Source organism: Rhamphochromis longiceps, linkage group LG1 (assembly GCF_057381845.1).
Source record: "Rhamphochromis longiceps isolate RC_006_pf linkage group LG1, R_longiceps_female_GT1.1, whole genome shotgun sequence".
NCBI classification, from domain to species: Eukaryota; Metazoa; Chordata; class Actinopteri; order Cichliformes; family Cichlidae; genus Rhamphochromis; species Rhamphochromis longiceps.
The window spans coordinates 26,525,501-26,546,251 of record NC_140557.1 but is presented as its reverse complement, the minus strand read 5'-3'; the positions used below and the strand labels follow the sequence as shown (position 1 = coordinate 26,546,251).

At 39.5% G+C, this 20,751-nt stretch overlaps 1 protein-coding gene across 1 annotated transcript in view; it reads left to right on the top strand.

The window, feature by feature from the left end:
* Positions 1-20,751, top strand: part of LOC146678834 (protein diaphanous homolog 3-like) — a 166,260-nt gene that overhangs the window by 116,617 nt on the left and 28,892 nt on the right. The window lies entirely within an intron of this gene.

Sequence of the window (20,751 nt, the reverse complement as noted above, 5' to 3'; positions counted from 1 at the left end):
TAGAATGGCGATTGGATTGGCTACTAATTATGCTAAATTCAGTTATCCTATATTACTCATACTTGTGAACAGATATTGTGCGTTTAGCTGTAAACAACAGCTTTCTTTTGTCAAAGGTTCTGCAATCATCACCAAAGCACTTAAAAATTTATTCTGTAACCCTATTACCTCTTATTATTTGTAATTGGAATCCCAGTCGGCCAAGTGCAGGCACACATGAATAAAATTATTCACGCTCAATCCACCCACATCATTGATGGCAATGATAAAGGGCCTGGCTCTGTTGTTCTGCTACAGCTTATCTGAAATTAGATTGGAAAGGGACGAGGGGGAGGGATATATATAGGGTGGGAGGAAAGAGACAGATGTGGCTGTAACATAAGAAATGGAGAGAAATGGCGTGAGATAGAGCCACTTGGTAAGGGCGAAAGTTAGGAATAATGTGAGAGAGAAAAATGGACTGAGTGCAGTGTGTGTGTGTGTGTGTGTGTGTGTGTGTGTGTGTGTGTGTGTGTGTGTGTGTGTGTGTGTGTGTGAGAGAGAGAGAGAGAGAGAGCAAGTGAGTGAGCCAGTAACTCTAAGAGGGAACAAGCCAAAGCTTTGTACTATTAGCAGGGGATTAGAGTAAATAATAACAGTGTGAACTGTAAAGGAGCTGCTGCTCAGTGTCCATGTGGTGCAAAAGACCCCATGGGGTGTGGTGCAGGTAAGAAGTTGCTGGAAGGTTGCTGACCCAGCTGCCCCCTACTGGCAGCTTCAGACATGGCGTGTTGATTAATAATGCTCAAGGCTTTAGCCTGTCACTGCAGGCATCATACTCACTGCCAGCCTCCCAGAGCAAACACAGCTAATTACTTTTCTCTGCCCAGCCCCAGCACCAGCTCAGCCCTCTCAGTGCCCATTCATCTTAATTTCCCCCTCTCTGCCATCTGCCTCCTAAATAGCACTCCTCCTCATTTCCCTACCATCCCATATCCCCGCTGTCTTCTTCTATACACTCATGGCCATGCAATGGCCCTCCCCATACATAATTGCCTGTTATTGGTATGGAGTGTCTCCACTGCTCCTGCCTCACCCCTTCTTTCCCATTTCCCTTCTCTCCTTTACTCCTACAGAGATCCAGGCCTTAATTGCCCAGAGTTTAGTCGTTGGAGTGAGTGAAACCCACAGGATGCTCTCTGTTTATTTGGGAGGTGATGAAGTTTAGTCTGCGGCACAAGCACTTAAACAGCTGCTTTCACTTTCACACCACGCTACCACCTCCTTTTCCCACTGTTTTAAATACCCTTTAATAATTGATCTCAGGGGTCTTGCTTCACTCCAGTGGAGCAGCAAAGAGAATTAAAACAGAAACATCTGCGCCAGAAGATACTGTAATTAGTGGTAAAGGAGAGAGATTTGAATGGTCAATCTGAACATGCATGGTGCCATTAAGTTTTTGCACCAAGGGAGTCTCGAGTACACCACTCTGTTGTCGGTGCCAAACAAATCAGATGGCAGATTTTTAGAATGCTGCCTATCACAGTGTGATGAGACTGTGGAGTAGTTTGATAATGGTTATAGTGCTTTGTAGTCATGATGAGTTTGATTGCCACGGAATAGAAAACAGGATTAGAAGATGGTTTGCAGTCTCCTACACTGTTTGTTGCACACAAATGAATGCAGTCTCTCTCTTTTTATCCCTTTCCCCTTCGCTTTCATGCACTCTTTGATTTGAGGTTGGGCCCCAGTTTGAGTCCCTTAATTTTCCTCAGCATCCTCTGTCTCTCACATCTTGTCTCCTGGTCTACCCCTAAATTGGCTCAGCACACTTTAACATGAGCCAGCAGCTAAGGTGTTTAGCTAGGTCTGCAGTCTCCCCGAGCACACGTACACACATAGACATAAAAGTACACAGAAACACCAGCAGACTTTAGGAGATGAAGGTAAGCAGGCTTTACGATGGCTGTGGCCTGGGTTAGGATAAGGCTCTGGGGCTCCTCAACACTCTAAATTGGATTGGGCTCCACAGAATGATGGATCGATGGTGGTTAGCCACACAGGTGTAAGATACTTATTGAATCTATAAAGCAGCCATAGCTTTTTGACTGTGTCCTTCTGAAAACATCTCTCCAGGCGCTCTCTGGTCATTTCTGGCTTCTTTGCAAGATCTCATCACAGCCTTGCTGACTCCCAAGCTGGCGTGTGCATGTACATATCTAGGGAAATCACACAGCTGCATGTTTAATGGTCGTGTTTGACAGAAAGACAGAGAAAAGGAAAACACAGAGAGTGTGCAACACAGCACAAGCCAGAGGTGCATTGTGTAATGCCCTTGTCTTGGATGATCTATTATGGAAAGTGTGGGGTGGAATGGGATCTATGAAGGAGTAAATGTCTTTGTCTTTAAGAGCAATTACTTCAGATGTCTTTAGTGACACCCGACCTAACAATTATCATGTGTGATATAGCTCTGAACTAGAGCTTGAAATTGATGTAAAGGTCACTTCACAAAGTCACTTAGCCCTTTTACCAAGTTTTTTTTCCTTCTTACTTGCAGTTGAAAGCATTAATGCTTAAAAGTAAGCCTCTAGTTATTGGAGATCTTCTGTCCTATGTGTTTGACGAGTCAACTTTATGACCCTTTTTGCTGAATTTATTTCTGTGTAATGTCAGATACTTGGTTCGTGCAGGCGGCTATTCAGTGCTGATTTTAAATGGCTTGGGTATAGGTGCAAGTGGTAGTGGAAGATGACTAATCGACTTAATTTGAGACTCAACCCACGGTGTCTTTGAGAGGTTGTTCTGAAGAAAATCATTACGATGAAACTGGGGTGAGTGTGCAGTTAAAATGGAAGTTAAAAAAGTACAATAAAATAGAAAGTTTGTTTCCACCCGACTCTGTGTGTTCTCATGTGCTCACATGTGGGTGAAAAGCTAGCATTGCTGGAGCTTCCTGGGGCTGGATACTCAAGTGGAATCTGCCGTTAGATGCTCGTCTTTTTTGATTGGGCCACTTATAGACTATGATATGTGGATTCCACTGCAGGATGACTGTATCCTGCAGATTGTATATGGGCTTTTTCAATCCTTTTCATATTCTTGTTCTTTCAAGAAAAATGTGTGAAAGCTACCAGTCCCTCAAAACTTCCTAAGTCTCATCTTTAAGTTTTCTTTTATTTCTTCTTTGCCTTGCTGCTTTTCTCCAGACGTGGCATAAGCAGAAAAAAAGGGATTATTAAACATTTCAGTGAACTCGAGACAAAAAAAAAGAGCAGCACAGCCTCTCTCTCCTTACTAGATCTATTTCAATTGATGCAACACGTCATTGTTTTAAAAGTGTAACTGTAAAAGTTGCTGATTTATCCACATTTGGTCATCATATATCATCCACACATCACATGCGGCCCGCGCGCTTTTCATTAAAGTGACAGATTATTGTCCAGAAGCTTCTCAGCCGGAACAATGTTCACTTTCACACACACGTACTCATGCATACATGCATAAAAACTGTCAGCTTTTACCCTGTATTTTAATCATGTGCACGGAGAAGGTTAAAGGCCATTCTGGGGTTGCACTGTTAGCCGTGTCTAAGGCTTGGACAGGTGTACTGCTCTCTGTAGTCATGTCCACAGTCATCTGGCCACTTGGAGTCACAATGTGTCTCTTATCGCCACACTTGATTGGTGCTTTAGATGTTTAACTGTTCTTGTCGACAAAGGTATATCCAGATGGGAAAATGTACCTTGACCTGCCTTTGCCTGTCTGTCTGAAGTGCTGCACTTGGTGTGTGTGCATGTGCATGTCTGAGCCGGTGCACACATTCATTGAACAGATGGAGCAAGAGGGCACCTTAACAAAGTGGCTGTTATAATTAGGTCTAGCCTTTGCGGTGCGACTTGTGGAATAGTAATTGAGGGTTGTAGAGAGCCCAAAAGGAAGTGATTTCTTTTTTTTTTTAATCCAGACTTTGATGAGAATAATAGAATCTTTTGCAACAATGCCCCTCCACATGCTTACATTTGCACTCATTCACACATGTAAGCAGCCTGTGTCAAACAGTCTGATCTGCTGGCCACAGGATTTCTTCTTGATCTGCTGGCGATTAATTGCCACATACACGTAGTGGTCTAAAGATTTAACCAGCAATGTCCATGCACAATCCATCTTCCCTTAATTTGAAGGCCAGAAGCGGCATCTACCTAGTGTCTGTCTTAGGGCAACTGTATGGCATTTATTTGCAAATGCACCATGTTCCCCATGTGTAATACAGGCAGTAATTAAGATTATGTGACATGTCACACTCGATGTAATCATGATGCTGTTTACTTCTTGTACTGCCTTAAAGGCAAGGACATAGGTAATAAAAATGGCTTTTAATGGCTCCCACATGGGCTGCTGCTTCCTGGATATGCAGAGGTGTTTTTTATTGGAAAGGGTTTTTTGTTTTTTTTGGGCACACATCACTTTGTGTCAAAACTAATGACTGTTGTAATTGGACAACTTCTGCAAAAGTTACCAATTATTCATTAATGGCATGTATGAATTTCTTCCGTCCTTATTTAGTGGTGTATTGAAAAAAAAAAATTCTGACAAATTTTGGTGAGCGTTAATTTACATATGGGCGGCATACAGTGAATGTGTCATGTGCAACAGACTTAAACAGAAAGCATGAAGGTGCATTTGCAGAGAAATATGAATGCAAAAATGAAAACGACTGAGATTTATGAAAAAAAAAAATTGCTGTATATGTGATTATTTCCATGCAAAGATGTGTTTGATTGGCCCGCCAGTTAAAGGAAGAGAGGTTACATGCGCTATGATCATTACAGTAAGAAATGGCAGTCCCTGTTATCTTATAGTCCTTTCCAGAATGTAAGAAGATGAGGAAGTGAATTAGTCTGGCCAGTGAGGTCACTGTAGACTGGACACACATGCTTCCACACACACACAAACCGAGCTCCACTGTTCAGTCCTAAATAGAAAACAGATGATAACGAACACCTCTGCACTCTGCTCCATGTCTCTGTGCTGTACATCCCACATTTTAGCCAAGTCCTAAGCCGATCAGGCTCCTCAGATATCCACTTTTAGCTGGATTATGAGGAAGCTTGGCTGTAATAAAGGCTGTGAATCGTGAAATAGAAAGTGGTGTTCAGCATGTCGAGCCAAGGACCCTAATCACTCAGCCCATTCACACCAGCTCAGACCCCAAACAGCAGGTGAAGCTTTTAATGTTGGATTCTTATTCAGCTGGCTTTTGAGCTTCTCCTGGTCTTTCTTCACATGCTGTCTCGTCTTCTGACTGCCTAGATACACATCTTATGTGTCAATGCACAAAGGTCTGATGATTCATAAGCGGTTAGGTTTAAATACACACCTGAATTTTTTTAATGTGACTCTTAGAACTGCTTTGATCTCTTTCAAATCTGTAGTATTTCATTGCTTTCTTCTTTCTTGCCGTCTTCATCTTCTTTGTTTCTCCTCTACATTCCTTTCTCTCATGAGCGTGTTATTTACATTGATTGAGAATAGGCTCTTACATACTGCTCTAGTTAATAATGCAGTGAGAAATGAAGTCATTTTCACCATGGCTTTGTGCTAATTAAATTTTACAGCAGTCTTATCGCCCCAGCCACACACATTCCTGGTCCTCCCACATTCACCAGTGCCAGCAGCCATATCACATAGCCGTCAGGAAGAGACCGAGCTAGGGAGATGATTATATGAACTTATGTTGTTATGGGAGGGAAATGAGCGTTATCGTCTCTTTATATCTATGCTTTCTACAAAGAGAGGTGCTTCAGTTCTGTCTCTGTAGTAATACCTTTGTTAAAGTAGTCTTAGAAGTGCTATATAAATACTTTTTCCCCACACAGATTAACATTCTGCATCAGTCTTGTCTTTGCCTTTTTTTGTTTGTTTTTGGCTGCCTCTCATATTTTGTTTTTCAGTCTATCATTTGTAGCTGGTTACACTGTGAACCTTGGCAGGACAAACAACATTTGTTTGCATGTGTTTTGAATGTTGCTATCAAGCTTTCTTGACTCAAAGACAAGAATTTAGGCAGGAGTGATTAAAGATGATAAATTCTAGTACCCCTCTTGTAAAGACTCATGTCAATATCATTCTTTGGTCCACCAGACTCGCACAGAAAAAGTTACAGGTGATTCCAGTGCTTACTTTTTAAGCTTTGCTGATAAAATGAAAACATTATTCCAAACTGCGTCATCTCCCTGCTCCTCTTTGTGGAAGTCGCTTGTGCTGCCACTCCGCCTGCTCTGTGTCTCCTCACTGATCCAGAAGCTCTAAGTGCAGCGACAGGAGTTTCCATGCCGACAGAACGGGAAGGCCAGCCCTCAGGCAGCAAGATCTGTTTGATGCTGGATCCTCCCCTCCCTTAGAGAGCAGAATTTGGGCTTTGCTTATCTACTTTATATATTGCCCTTTTATGTCCATATGCAGGCTCATTCACACATTAAAGTGCATGCAGTCACATGCATTCACTTGAACTCGTACACAGTCGCACAAACACACAGACACATCCTCTTGTAGACACTCAGCCTTGAGGCACAGGGCCATGTATGTATCTCTGGCCTCTGGGCTAAAGAGCTTCATTATTCAGGCACTCGCTTTGATTAGCATCCTCGGAGGTACAAATTAGCAAACAAGCTCAAGTGTTCCTGTGAAGAAATACCCTCTGCGGACATAAGAACATTTCACAAGTATGTGATTTTCCCTGCCATTCAGATGATGACAGTTTCTCCTAGTGAGAATATTCTCTAAGCATGTATGGTTTTAAAGCTTTGTAGAAACCATACTATAATGAAACATTTGGAGCTTAATAACCTAATTCTCTCCCAGCCTGAACCAGTCTTTTCATTCCTCAAAAATTATTTATTTTAATAGCACTCCTTTTGCTTTTAAAAGAAATATTCTTCTTAGTGTCTTGGAAAACAACCCCTAAGTGAAGAAAGGTGATGGTTGTGGTATGCAGGGCTCAACAGTATGAGTGTCACACTTGGCATTTGAGTCCAAAGAAGCCATATATGCAAGATGTAAAATATATTTAGGAACATGCACATGATTTAAAAGTGTTAAAATAATTCAGACGGGGCAGTCTCTGTCTTTCAGTGAAGAAAAAGTCTGATAGCACAAGAATGACACCTCTCTTGGGTATAGTTTATGTTTCAAGCTGCAGCCTCTCTCCCCTCTGTCTGGGAAACACAGTGGACTGAACATGCGGCACAGCAGTCGACGTGAAGTGAAATATGCTGTCATCCCAGGCAGTAGGAAAATATACAGGCTACCTGCAGGAAAAATGTTGTGTTCAACACTGATAACAGTAGAACTAAGTGTTATGTATGTGCTTTGTATGTTCGTGTGTGAATCTATGACACATTACTTTTTATATGTGCACCGTGGCGTGAGTGGCTTTTTTTTCGCCACCCCTGCGCCATTAATGTGCGCAGATGTAGCTCGTGCATGTTTTTCATTCAGGTGAAAATTCCTAGAGCTGGTGTCTGCTCTATAATAACCATACTTGACATTTCTCTCTCCTCCAGCCTGTGGAGACTAACAGATGCTTTCCATTCCAGTTGAACCCATTAAGGCCTTCTCTTCTCTACTGCATCCACTGGCCTGTCCTTTGGCAGGGCCTTTCTGAATGTCAAAACTCACTGTTTAGCATCACAATAAAGCAGATACGGGGCGGAAGAGTAAAGGAATGGAAATAGCTGCTGGCTGGCAAAGGGCATGGACAAAAATATTTATTTTTAAGACTGACATTGCTCATTCAGTGTTGTGTAGCCTGGATATTTTTTATGTACTATATTTTTTTACGTTTAGTTTGGACACCCAGTGACTGTAATATAAATCTGGCTTAACTGTCACTGTTGACTTTTATTGAACGACTGATTATACTGGTTACAGTTCTTTTCTTCATATTTCTAGTTGTTAGAAAAAGACTTACAATAGTGCATTTGGCATTCTTGACTTGAAAATCAAGAAAATGAGACTTTTTACCTGACCTCCTTCACTGTTAGTCTTAAAATGTGTTACTTTAATGTTAAAACATCAGTATTAAAATGCCTGAAAAGTTCATGTTTTTGACATATCATTTCCATCCAGTTTAACTAATGAAGTAAAAATTGCACGGGACAGTGAAACATATTTTATAAATCGGCCATATTAATTATCCTTAATTAATCACATTAGAGCCCTGTGGGAATATGGGTTCAAATTAAACAATAACAAATTCAACAGAGAATATGATTGACAGAATATAATGAATACTTTACAGATTTATATAATAATCTTTGGAAAAGTCATTGAAAGAATAATTGATGACTTTAAATCTTAATGCAAGTTTTGATTAAATAGAAAACATAATAATCATGCCCAGTAGACTTGATGATTGTTTTGGTTTTTAGGCCGTGGCATCTGTGGCTAGTTTTGATTTGTGCACAAACCTGATTATTTTTTCTTTACAGGGAGGTAATTAGCCTGGCTAGTTTGAATGGTAATTACAATCTAAATGTATTTCACAGATAGTTCTGTGTTTGTCCACAAAGGCTGGCACGCGTTCACATACACACAGATTTTATTCAGCGTGCAGGAGCGTCTCCAGCCAAGCGGAATTATTTATTAACAATTGTTTTGATACTGTATAACTTTACAATTGCAAACTAAAATAACAGAAAATTGCTCATTTTCTGCTAGTGCTTAAAACAGGCAGAGATGTTGGGGTATATTTGACTGCATCAGCTCTACTGCTGTATGCATCTCCTTATTCTCAATTTGAGGTCTGCTCGCACTGAAGTACAACATTGCAACAAACAGCAGAGCTTTCAAGAGAAACATTTGTTTGATTTTCTTCAAAAGAATAAATACAAACAGCATTCATGTTTCGCACATGTATAATCACTACAATATATTCATGATTGATAGTGTATAATGTAGCTGTACATTAATAAATGCTGATTCCTGATTTATAAACATATGTGAAGCCTTATGTGTGGCGGTTCCAGCTATGTCCACTGGCAATAGACAAATGATAAATAATTGTATAAGATATAATGCAATAAGAGAAGTTGTAACTCTTTACAATATCCTGTCCAGACACTTTCTTTCCAATCTCAGTGTTACTAACTTGTACAGTTTTTGTATAATGCTTTTCAGTACTATTAAAAATTATCTTTGAGCAATATTACTAGAGCTGACGTTAATTTTTAAAAAACAGTATCACGGCCATTGGTTCAGTAATATTAAATTGGTTTTGGTTATGTGCTGAGGATGATTAACGCACTATGACTAATCTACCTGCTCTGGACCAAAACCAAGGTGATAATACATTTCTTTCCCCTTAACACTAGCATCCCCAGGCTTCTACCTTTCTACCTATAAAACCCGAGAGCAGTCAAATGGTGGAAGTGGAAGCTAAATTAAGTGCTTATGTTTTGTTGACACATCTCATTCTGGTGAAATAACATTTCTGTGCCATGCTGTGCACAGGCCCATTTCTTTTCTAGAAGAGATCAAAAGGGCAGTTTGTCTCTTATTTTCTATTGAATTTATACACACACTAAGAAGTGGGGTTTTTTTTCCCGCCCTAATATTAAGTTTGGAGGTCAACGTGAGGTTGTCATAGAAACAACCTCACGTTTAAAAATTTGGACTGTATTTGAAAATTAGCCAGTTGACTGTGGAAGTAGTCCAAATCTCTGACGGAGCCATGCAGTAAATGTCATTGTCAGCTGTGGCATAATGTAGAGGTAAGAACACTGAGTTCTTGCTAAAAGGGATTCTTCTTGTTTGTTTGAGGAAGAGGGGAAAGCACAGAGTGAGCTGTTCTTATATGAAGTATTTGAGAATAAGACTGGTGTTTTCAGTTCTGAGTCTAAGACTAAACTATTGGAAACTTTAACAACCATTATTCAACTTACTAGCACACATAGACTTGACGTTGTCCCTGGATGACAGCTCTGCTTATTTCTGTGCTTTTTCCTGTATTACAGGGGAAAGTGTTAGACTGGCCAGCCTGCATGAGCTCAGTGTGAGTGTGAGAAGGTTAAAGAACAAGGCTTATCAATCTAACAAGGTTTTAGAAAGAGGCTGACTGCTTGCAAATCATCCATCAGCCTCGGCAGCGGGTTCAGTCTGAGCTCTGACAATGGAAGGTGTTTGGGCTACAGCAAGAGGGGACATGATTTATCAGGGAAGTGAGCGATTATGCGAAGCCTCTGCACATGAGAGACGGGCAGAACTAAAAAGATGATCTCATATCATTTCATGAAACATGCAAAGAATAGTTCATGGGTGCTTGTGAAAAATAGCCACATGAAGACACTGTGGATAAATGAAGCGTGGGTCTGCCCGAGTTTGAATGGAGAACATTTCATGGGATTCAACTTCAAGTAGAACTTTTCCCCCCCTCTAAAGTAAATGCAGAACAGCCCGTGAGTGCTAAGAAACTCTTCCTGATGACTTAATGAGAATTTTGTATTAATTACTGTAATCATTGGCCTTCTAGCTTGTCACTCTGGCGTGGCATATTTAAAAACATCTTACTTTGAAAGAAATGACAAAATGTTGCACTTTTCCCCTTTTTAATGGATAATTATCTGTCTCAGGTGTTGGAGAAGGGAAAATGATGAGCACCAAAATAGATCACGGAAAGAGAAAAGTCTCTGATCTTCTCCTGGCACTGTAGTGGAATCAAATATGAAACGCTTAACGTTAAACCACGTCGCTTTTCATGTGCAAATTCGACTTCACACATTGACAGTTCACACTGGCTCAGTGGATGACTGGTTTGGATCTTACTTATGTCATCTTTTTTATTAAATATAAGTCATTATCTTTTGTCCCAGTTCCCAAGACTGTGAAGGAATCATACTTCGATGAAAGGGGGTAAAGAAGTTGACATCCACTTTAGTCTGCTTAAGTGATTCACTTTGAAGATTCAAACAGAGATAAATAAATATCAACAAACAATGATTACAGACCAACTCACCTCTCTTTTCAGCCTTTTCAAATTTTCAGAGGTGGTTGATAGACGCCTCGGGTATTTAGATGGAGAGCAAGAGAGACTTTGAGAGCTAAAATAAGTGGTGACTCTGCCTGTAGACTGTTTGTGTATGTAGAACAGATGGATTTCTTTATGGAATCCTTTCAACAGCTCACACCCTGAGCTGTTTTTCTAGTTTCTCAAATGAGCATCGAGCAGCATTATAAATTTGAGCTTTTAACTCTACAGTTTTTTTATTTTTTATAAAGGCAGGGTAGGTGATTGTCCAAGTTTCATATTGTTGTGTTGCTCTGTGTATGCTAGTTACACTACACATTACATACTGTTCTATGCCAGGCCTAATCCCCATGCAAAGGCTCTTCAGATGGTTTTTGATGCTTAGAAATGTAGTGAAAAGCAAAAAAGGGAAACATTTTTTTAAGTGACACATAGAGAACACAAAGACGTTGCAGTGTGTTACAGAAGAGAGTGTTGGAAGTAGGTTCTCACAAATGTTTGTTGTTGCATTTTGCCTTATAAATATACCTTGATGTGTAAGTGCTTAATGGCTGAAGCTCTGAGAGCCTGTCATTGATTTCATACTACGTTACAGCTGCAGATATTTTTCCTGGAGCTAAAAATATTTGATAATATCACATCAAGAATGCGGTCAAACCTCTTTTGCTCCCACTTAAATGGACAAAGAATATGTGTCAGAAAACTAATCTCACCGATTTTTTTTCCAAGGACTGATGAATGCCCGATATATAGTGTGTTCCCAACCTTAGACGCAGGCATCAAAAAGATAAATGGGGAAGCCTATCGAGTATTCTCAGCACTGTTATTGTCATCAAGAATATACAATTGTCAATCACACAATAGCAAATGACAGAAAAACAGTAGCGGGAGATTGTCTGATTGCCGGAGCAAATTAAATTTAAATAACAACAGTAAGCACAAGAACTAATTGAGCATTACACTTACTGTGCCAACAGTGTTTTGTTTCACCTAAAATACATTTCTTTCTCTTAATTTTACATCTTAAGGGTCAAGATGTCAGTTTGATCAAATAGCACAAAATTCACTTTCACTGTATTGATGGAGCAGCACGAATCTTAGAGACGGATATCTTAAATCCAAGCAGATAGAAGTGAGACTGTCTGCATGGCTAGATACCACTAGAGGTAAAGGGGAAAATATGTCTTTGTGTAATTCGTGTGAAGTGACCCTTCAAGGTGAGTTAAAGCACAATTCCTCTGAGTAAAGCTGTCCAGACCTTATGGTTCTGTACTGCGTAGCTGACCAAAATGGAAAGTTTAAAAGAGAGTGGAATGGACAAGGATGCTGAGCTCAAAGTAAAAACAAAGGAAATAAACAATGTTAGAAGACAGGTGTCTAATTCTTTTTTTTCTTTTTTTTAATCGCTCTTCCCTTCTGCCTTTCTCTCGCTCTTGAATGATGAAATTGCCAATGATTTATTACAAATGTCAGCGACAGGCGCAGCAGACTGCTGTTTTGTCCCTGTCAGAGCCAAGTAGAGCCTGAGATAGGCAGCTTTACTTATCAATCAACTGTTTTCTCCTCTCTTCTGCCACCACTCAGTTACAACCATGTTGGTCTTTGGGTTGCAGACTGGTAAGCTTTGTACTGAGTTCGTACAAGTGAAGAGACAAGAAGTGACACAAAACCTTTTTGTTGTTTAAAGGCAGTGCTTTTTTTTATCGCTAGTCCAGATTCTCCTGTTACCAAAGCCATCTAAAAACCTTGCTGTAAATGTTATCTACAGTTTAGTTGTGCAGAGGTGCAGAGTTAGTTGTGTATGAATTATATAAACAGAAGATCAGAACTTTCCTAGTTGGCTATAAGCTTCATGATTAGTAGATGGCAGATGGGTGACCTGTGCTACCACTCACTATTACATATAGGCAGTCTTGTGAACCAACCAGTCAAGCAAAGTAGCTGTGTTGCTACTGTGTTGATTATTTGAGGATTTGCAAGAAAGAACCGCCCTGGAGCTACTCTTAATTATCTAGCATTTCCAAAGCCTTTGACAGTGCATTTACAGACGATTTACTTTTTTTTTTCCTACCTTCATAATTCATACCCTATTGTTAGTTTTTGATGAGGTCTTGCTGCTTAATTACAGTTGTATTTGAAAGGTCTTTGTTTAGCAAGAGCTAATTTGTTAGACTTTTTTTTTTCTCAGATAGAAGACCGAGGGGTGAGGTTGATGTCATTTGCTGTCTGCCACCAAAGTAAAGCTTGCGGAGGAAAACACTAGCTAATGACCTAAACCATGAAAAGCTGTGAACCATGAAAGACTGTCATCTTTGTTGGAAGAAGGAATAAACTTTTTCTACAATGCCATACAGATAAGTGACTTCAGGTGAATGTGGACTAAAAAGACTGGTGTTAATCTCACAGCCTGCTGTTGCAATTATTTGACAGATGGTGGAAAAATGACCAACTACTACTTATGAATGAAAATAATTAATTAGTTAAACAGTTTTCCTATATTTACTTTCCTATTTCCTCTTATCTCTTAAATTGCTAACATCTTGGAGCCTGCTAAAGGGCAGGATCCAGTGCTTGTGAGTATAACATGACATATTGATATTTGCCATTATATTGGTGTTGGCATTTTTGATGCCCAATAAATGAGAATTTTAAAAAAGTGAAGAAGAGACAGGAGAAACACCCTTCAATCATGTTATGAATAATGACGTTTCATAACTTGTCCACCAGAGGGCGCTCTGCATTTGGCACCATGCGTTTGGGATGCCACAGACAAAACAGCTGATTCAAGAGGTGTCGAATACACAGCTTGTTGTGACAGCAAAACAGGATTATTTTTAAACAGCATTGTCATACTCCAGTGGTTACACCATGTAGCATCATGTAAAGAAATCAATGCTGTCTTTTCTATCGTATTTCCGTCATACTATTAAAAGCAGTAATTAGCATTTTGACTTTTGCTTCACAACAGTATTTTTACATACATTTGCAGTGTTTAAAATAATCAGCTGCCAGTGTAACATCGAACTGTATGGCATAAAATGTGGACGATCATAATAGGCTGCCCTTAAAATTGAAAAAGGTAATCAGAATTGCTTTTTTCTTTTCCAGCAACCTAATAAACCTACCCAGGGCTCCTTTCTCAGCCAGCAATAGAGATTCTCTTAAAAGCAGATTAATTAGATAATGGTTTCTTCTTTTTTCCCCAATTACTCCCCTTGCCTGTCATCAGCAGTTACTAGTTCTGTCAAGGTTGATTGTCCATTCTGCTGTACATTGTTAAGGCAAAACGGTGCCTTACTGGCCTTGATTTAGCTTTTTGAACAACTGCAGTGGCTATGCAGTTTCCTTAAGCGATATTGTTAATTGTGCTTCTGTCTTTTGTTAACTCGTTGCTGTTATTTACCTTAGAAGACACACTTTACATGCTGATATTGTTACATTGTATGAATTATTGATTTGCAATATGGATTTAAGAAAAGCAAAAGATTTAAGTAGGCTCTTAAACGTCTGATCGCTGTGACTATTCATGTATATATGCTGCTGTGCATGCAGCTGAGGCTGTTTTGAACCATTGGAAATACGATTATTTATGTATCTTTTGTCTACAAACACACATCTGTCTACATATATATTGATTGAGTGACAATGTGTGGGCAGCAATCTCTCATGGGAACTCATTAAATACACGGGAAGTGAAAGTGCCACAGTGAAAAGATCTCAAATATTGTAGCATATATCATACATAAAAGAGGAATGTATCTTTTATATACCTCATGATGACAAATTGTGGATGAAATATCCAGATTGCATGCTGAACCGGTTCTAGCTTCAATTCCAGTTAAGTGCACAAGACAAGTAGTTTATTTCAATCTTATTTATTGAGAGCAGGGTAAAAGGCAGTGCTTTTAGGCTTGAAGATAGAAACCACTGTACTCCTTTGCCTGATCACACCACTGAAATGTTCAGTCAACTTAATTCTTACCTCGAGAGAGTAATGTGATTGATTACTGCTAGGTGATCTGAGAATTCCTATATACTGTGTAACTGATAAGGCTGCAACCATGCTATGGTGCTTTTATAGGATCAGTTTCAGGTCATTTAGGGGTATTCTAAATATTTCTCCTTTTTTTAGCTATATTATCCTTTCTGCTAGTCGTGTACAGTAATGCAAAAGTTACCAGACAATTTTATGGTTGTAACAGTTGATTCATTCATTAAACCTGTGTTTAATGTGCTATCACTTCTAACACTGTTAAGCCTAATCCTAACAATATGTATCTGTAACACAGCTCAACCCTCACCATCACATAGCTTTCAAAGTAAATGTGCTGTATCACATTTCACATTTATGAAGTGATGTCGATGTTGAGAACATGCACTTTTCTTTTTTCTTTTTCCCCCCTTTTTTTGTTCTAGGACATTGAGAGGAAGTTGGTGGCGCTATAGAAATACTTAACAAAAATCAGTTGAAGATGCACGTGAAGAAAAAGAACATTGTGTTTTATTATGGAAATACTTTATATAAATATTAGCAGTTCTTATCAAAAACACAGAACTTCAAGTGCTCATATTATGCACTTTTGTTTCCTCCCTTTTCTTTATTTTGAGTTTTAAAATGTATAAATCCCAAACTGAAGAAGCTAGTTATTCTGAATCACAGATAGTTGCACTATGAAGCAAGATCAATGGTTTGTTAAGCCTAAAACTGGATTGGATATTAGTGGAAATGGGCTGATAAATTTGATTACATTTTGTGTTCTCTGTTTCGTTTTCCAGCAAATTCTCAGCAGTTTGGAGGAATCGCTACTACTCCAAGAGCTCTTGTTCTGTGTTTGGTGTTGTTATAACTTAACTGCAGACTGTGGTCAAAGTGAGGTGATGTGACTGAAGCGATTTGTTGTCTTGCTCGGTCACTCTTTGACTTTCACTCTCCTTACGCTGGTCAGAGAGCCATCGTATAGTGTAGAATTTATACCAACACAGGTTTGGTGAAACGTGAGTGTAACATTCATTGGGAAGCTTTTATCATATTTGTGGTAACGCACAATTTTTTTTCATTAACTCACTTAAATAATATTTCACTTCAGCTGTCTCTTGTCAGCTTCACACGGGTGAAGTGTGACGATGTTTGACAGCGATGTGCAGCAGCCTAATGACTCTCACTTTGATCTGAGAAAAAAAAAAAGAGATGAATTTTTTTTGATCCTGAGCTTGTTTTAATTTATTATTCATTTCACTAATAAAAACCATCAGTTCAGTGAATCTTTGCATATTTCCGGATGTATGTATTCTTCCATTTTATTTTCCAAAGTTAGGAAAGCTGTTTAAATGAAGCCAGATATTGTCTTACATATAAGATAATGATTCTCAATCTCTCCCTCACGTTAAATATGTTTCAAATGTGCGGTCGAGCTGTGTTGTTGTTTTTTTTTTTTTTTCTTTTAGCAGTTCTAAGAGAGGTTTGTCTTCTACACAAAGATTGATGAAGAGCTCTGACCAAGCAAAGCCTACTGGGCTATTGGGTAGGAGGTGATGAGAGCTAAAACGGAGCTTTTTATACAGCGAGTGAAAAGGGTACTGCAGCAGTGTACGGTACGAGAAGAATATTTTTTTATGGTGAAAGTTCATTCGCAGTCAAAGGTCTAAAGCTATAGAACGGCTCGAGTCAGTGACTCTTTTGAATCTTTACTTAAGACACGCTGTTAATGGCAAGCCTCGCCTGATTTTTACTTGATTTATTTGATTTTCTTTTATTTCTTAAACTCTATATTAAAATGCTTCCTTACTGCTGCAAGGAAGTATTGTTGTAATGTATTGATTTTGATTGATTATCACTTCCATTGTTTTACTTGTTCTTGTTCTGTTGTTTATATAAAGCACCTAAGTTTAGAGGAGTTCTTTGTATACCGTATATTGTTTTAACATGAAGTCATAAACCTCATCTAGTCAATCTGCAAATAAAAGTAGACCAGCGTGGAAAAGAGCATAGTGTGGGCACTTAAAGCTAGATAACTCAGGACATTCTGCTATGATGGTTTAAGTAACCCAGGCAGACTATCTAACCACCTAATCACTTCCTATTCACACCGCATCCGTCTGTTGCAGTATCTGTTCTGCCCACCTAGCAACCCCTCGAATCTTTATTTCTCTATTTGTTAACCATGTTTCTCTGTAAGTTCTTGGGCTACCAGGGAGGCTTTGCACAATTTTAAATAAATAAGTCACAGTCAAACACGAGTATAAATCAAGAAAACCCAGCAAGCGTGTATTCAAGATATTTTGCAGCGTATTTCATCATTTACCTATCTGAATATGTAACACAAAGAGCCAAAGAGCTGTTTGGTGTACCTTTTTATTTTATTTTATTTTGTAACTAGGGTGAAATCATTCACATGGCACCCTGTACAAAAACATCTGGGGAATATTGATTTATGATGAAGAATGAATTAAAACTGTAGTTATGGGAGTTTCTGTCACACATAGGTTATCAAGTCATCTGATCCCCCCCCAATCCTTTGCAACAATGATGCAACACCAAGCACATTTCTTATATTTCAAGTTGTAATGAATGGGTTCCCTAGTGTGTTTGTTTAATTTAAAGGTTCACGTATTTTGAGCTCCATCAGTGGGATAAGAAAATGTCTCACACTACTTGATTAATGACTGATAAGTGGAAAGACCAAAACTATGACGCTTGTGCTTATTGGTAGTTTGCGTAGTTTTAAGACATAATATTGGCATTAATAAAACATTTTCACAAATGCAGAAATGCTCAATACAATTGCATCAAAGTTACTGCTTTTAATCACACATATCAGCATCCTCTCCAGTCTTTTTTGCACTCTGTAAATTGTGAGATTGCCCTAGCACACTGTAGTGCATATTTCTTAAAATACAATCCATGCATTTAGATCTGTTATGTTTTATTATTTACTCAGGATTGTTGGTTGTTTGGTTCTTTTAGTTGGCCTGTTGCTTGGTCAGTTTAATACTTTGAAACTGAAAGAGATAACACATGACACGCCCCCAAAAAAGGCATAAGCGATCAGGATATGACAATACAATGGGGCGATCGTGGCTCAAGAGTTGGGAGTTCGCCTTGTAATCGGAAGGTTGCCGGTTCGAGCCCCGGCTTGGACAGTCTCAGTCGTTGTGTCCTTGGGCAAGACACTTCACCCGTTGCCTACTGGTGGTGGTCAGAGGGCCCGGTGGCGCCAGTGTCCGGCAGCCTCGCCTCTGTCAGTGCACCCCAGGGCCCTGTGCTTCGTACGTCGCTTACTACATCCAAGATCAAATGAAACATCCAAGACCAAATCATCGCGCTAACTCTGAGCTCGCTATTCCGGTTCCCCGAACACACCTGTTGTTGACGATTAGTATAGCTGGATGAAGTAATGTGAGATCACTGGGTGGCCCAACAGGGGCTACGCATCGATAGTAGAAACATTGATCGGCAACCCTTTGATTGGTCGGCGAAAATGTCGAAGGAGCGCGCTCGGTATTTTTCGGCAGCAGAGCAAGAACTCTTGAGTGAGGGATTTCAGGAGTTTCAGAGTTTAATTAAAACGCAAGGGAACACTGCAAAGGCTGCAAAAGCAAGGAGAGAGGGCTGGCAGAAAGTTGCTGACAAATCAAACTCGTAAGTAATTCAATAATAACAATAATAATGGAGTGGATTTATATAGCGCTTTTCAAGGCACCCAAAGCGCTTTACAATGCCACTATTCATTCACTCTCACATTCACACACTGGTGGAGGCAGCTACGGTTGTAGCCACAGCTGCCCTGGGGCAGACTGACAGAAGCGAGGCTGCCATATTGCGCCATCGGCCCCTCTGGCCAACACCAGTAGGCGGTAGGGTAGATTTATCATATCACACCATATTATCCAATATTATATTACATTATATTATATTATAATATGTTATATTATATCCCCTTTCACATTAGAGCCACAACAGGACCCACTAGAACATGGGAACAAGTAAAAGTGAAATATAAGAATATTCTACAGAATGGTAATATTTATCACTTATATTGCTTTTAGTCTCTTGGACAGAGACCCTGAAATAATCTGTTTGTTTGTTCATAACAGCAACCAAGAAAAGGGCAGAGCAAAAAAAAAGACAGGTGGTGGTCCTGCACCCCCTCGTCAACAAGTTGGTTAAGTGAATAATACCCTCACGGGAAAATCGATATCTCTCTATGAGCACACTGTCGCGCTGAGCTAAAGGATCCTGTCTGTCCCACAATATACGCTGAATTCTGAGGACTCTCCTTATCAATCTTGCACCTTCCGCAATGGGTGGCTCTCGTAAACGGACAGGACATGGCTGCGACAGACTTCCCAAATCCACCTTCGCTTTTATAGCCGTGGTCTCTCATCTTGATTACACGAAGTAATTTACAATTACTACTCTGAAATATGAATTACATCTGTAATAATCACATACATGTAATAGAATGTTAATAGTACATTTCCCTTTTTTAGGGAATGACCTGTATGTATCTGTGTGACATCAATACAAGGATCAAGTGCTGCATTATCTTTAGTTACATTGATGTTATTTATTTATGGTGAAACAGTGGTGGAATATCGCTGTTGCTTTCGTATGAATGACGCGGACATACCTGCGTGGCCGCGATCTAATCCTGTTTACATAAAGTAAACCTGCTCCCCAGCAGGTTTACGCTTACGGCTCTGTTGCTATGACAGCAAGTCCTGGATGGGCTTCGGGGAACCGAACGATCCAGGATCACGCGAAATCGTCAACAATCTCATCCAGCTAACTCACTTAGCGCGGTACGAAGAACAGGCCCCAGGGTGGCTGTGGCTACAATGTAGCTTGCCATCACCAGTGTGTGAATGTGTGCGTGAATGGGTGGATGACTGGATATGTAAAGCGCTTTGGGGTCCTTAGCGACTAGAAAAGCGCTATATAAATACAGGCCATTTACCATTTACCATGCCATACAGGGGAACAAAAAATTTTGTTACAGTGTCTTATTGTTTGACCTGCAGTCAATATAAGCAAAGCCCACTCTATCCACTCTATGGTTGTTTCTACAACAGTATTCCTTCATTTTTAAAAGTATTGTGTCTGTCCAGTGAAATGCCCAAACTTTTAACTTAAAAGTGGTGTCACAAAGAGTTGTTGTGGAAGATTTTCCATGGTATACTTTAAAAGTGCCCCCCAAAAAATATATACATATCATGTAATACTGAAATGTCCTCTCTTTGTTTTGTTACACTTGAAGTTTGCTCATGTTGTGTGCATGTTAGGGGAGCTTTGATATCGTGCTGTCAGCAGCTAGGTTGATGACCACATACGTGTTAGTGAAAACAAGTGATACACTGCTTATTGATAGAATGAAAAATGGAAATTAAAAAAAAAATAGATCCTCTGGTTCTTTGGCTCAATGGTTTCACTTTGCAATAATGCCACTTACAGTTGATCGCAGAATATCTAGGATGGAAGAAATATCATGAGCTGACTTGCAACAGTGAAATCCCGTTAGGGTACCATGCTCCAACTCTTTGAGCTTTTTAGAACAATCCATTGTTTCACAAATGTTTGTGAAGTCATTCTGCATGGTGAATTACTTGATTTTATACAGCTGTTGCAATGGGACTAAAAAAACCCTGAAATTAAAAGTTAAGAGACTGAGACATTAGTCAGCCCAACAATTTTGTCGATGTAGTGTGAAATCTGTCCAGTTTAGTAGTCTAGTTTAACCAAATACCTG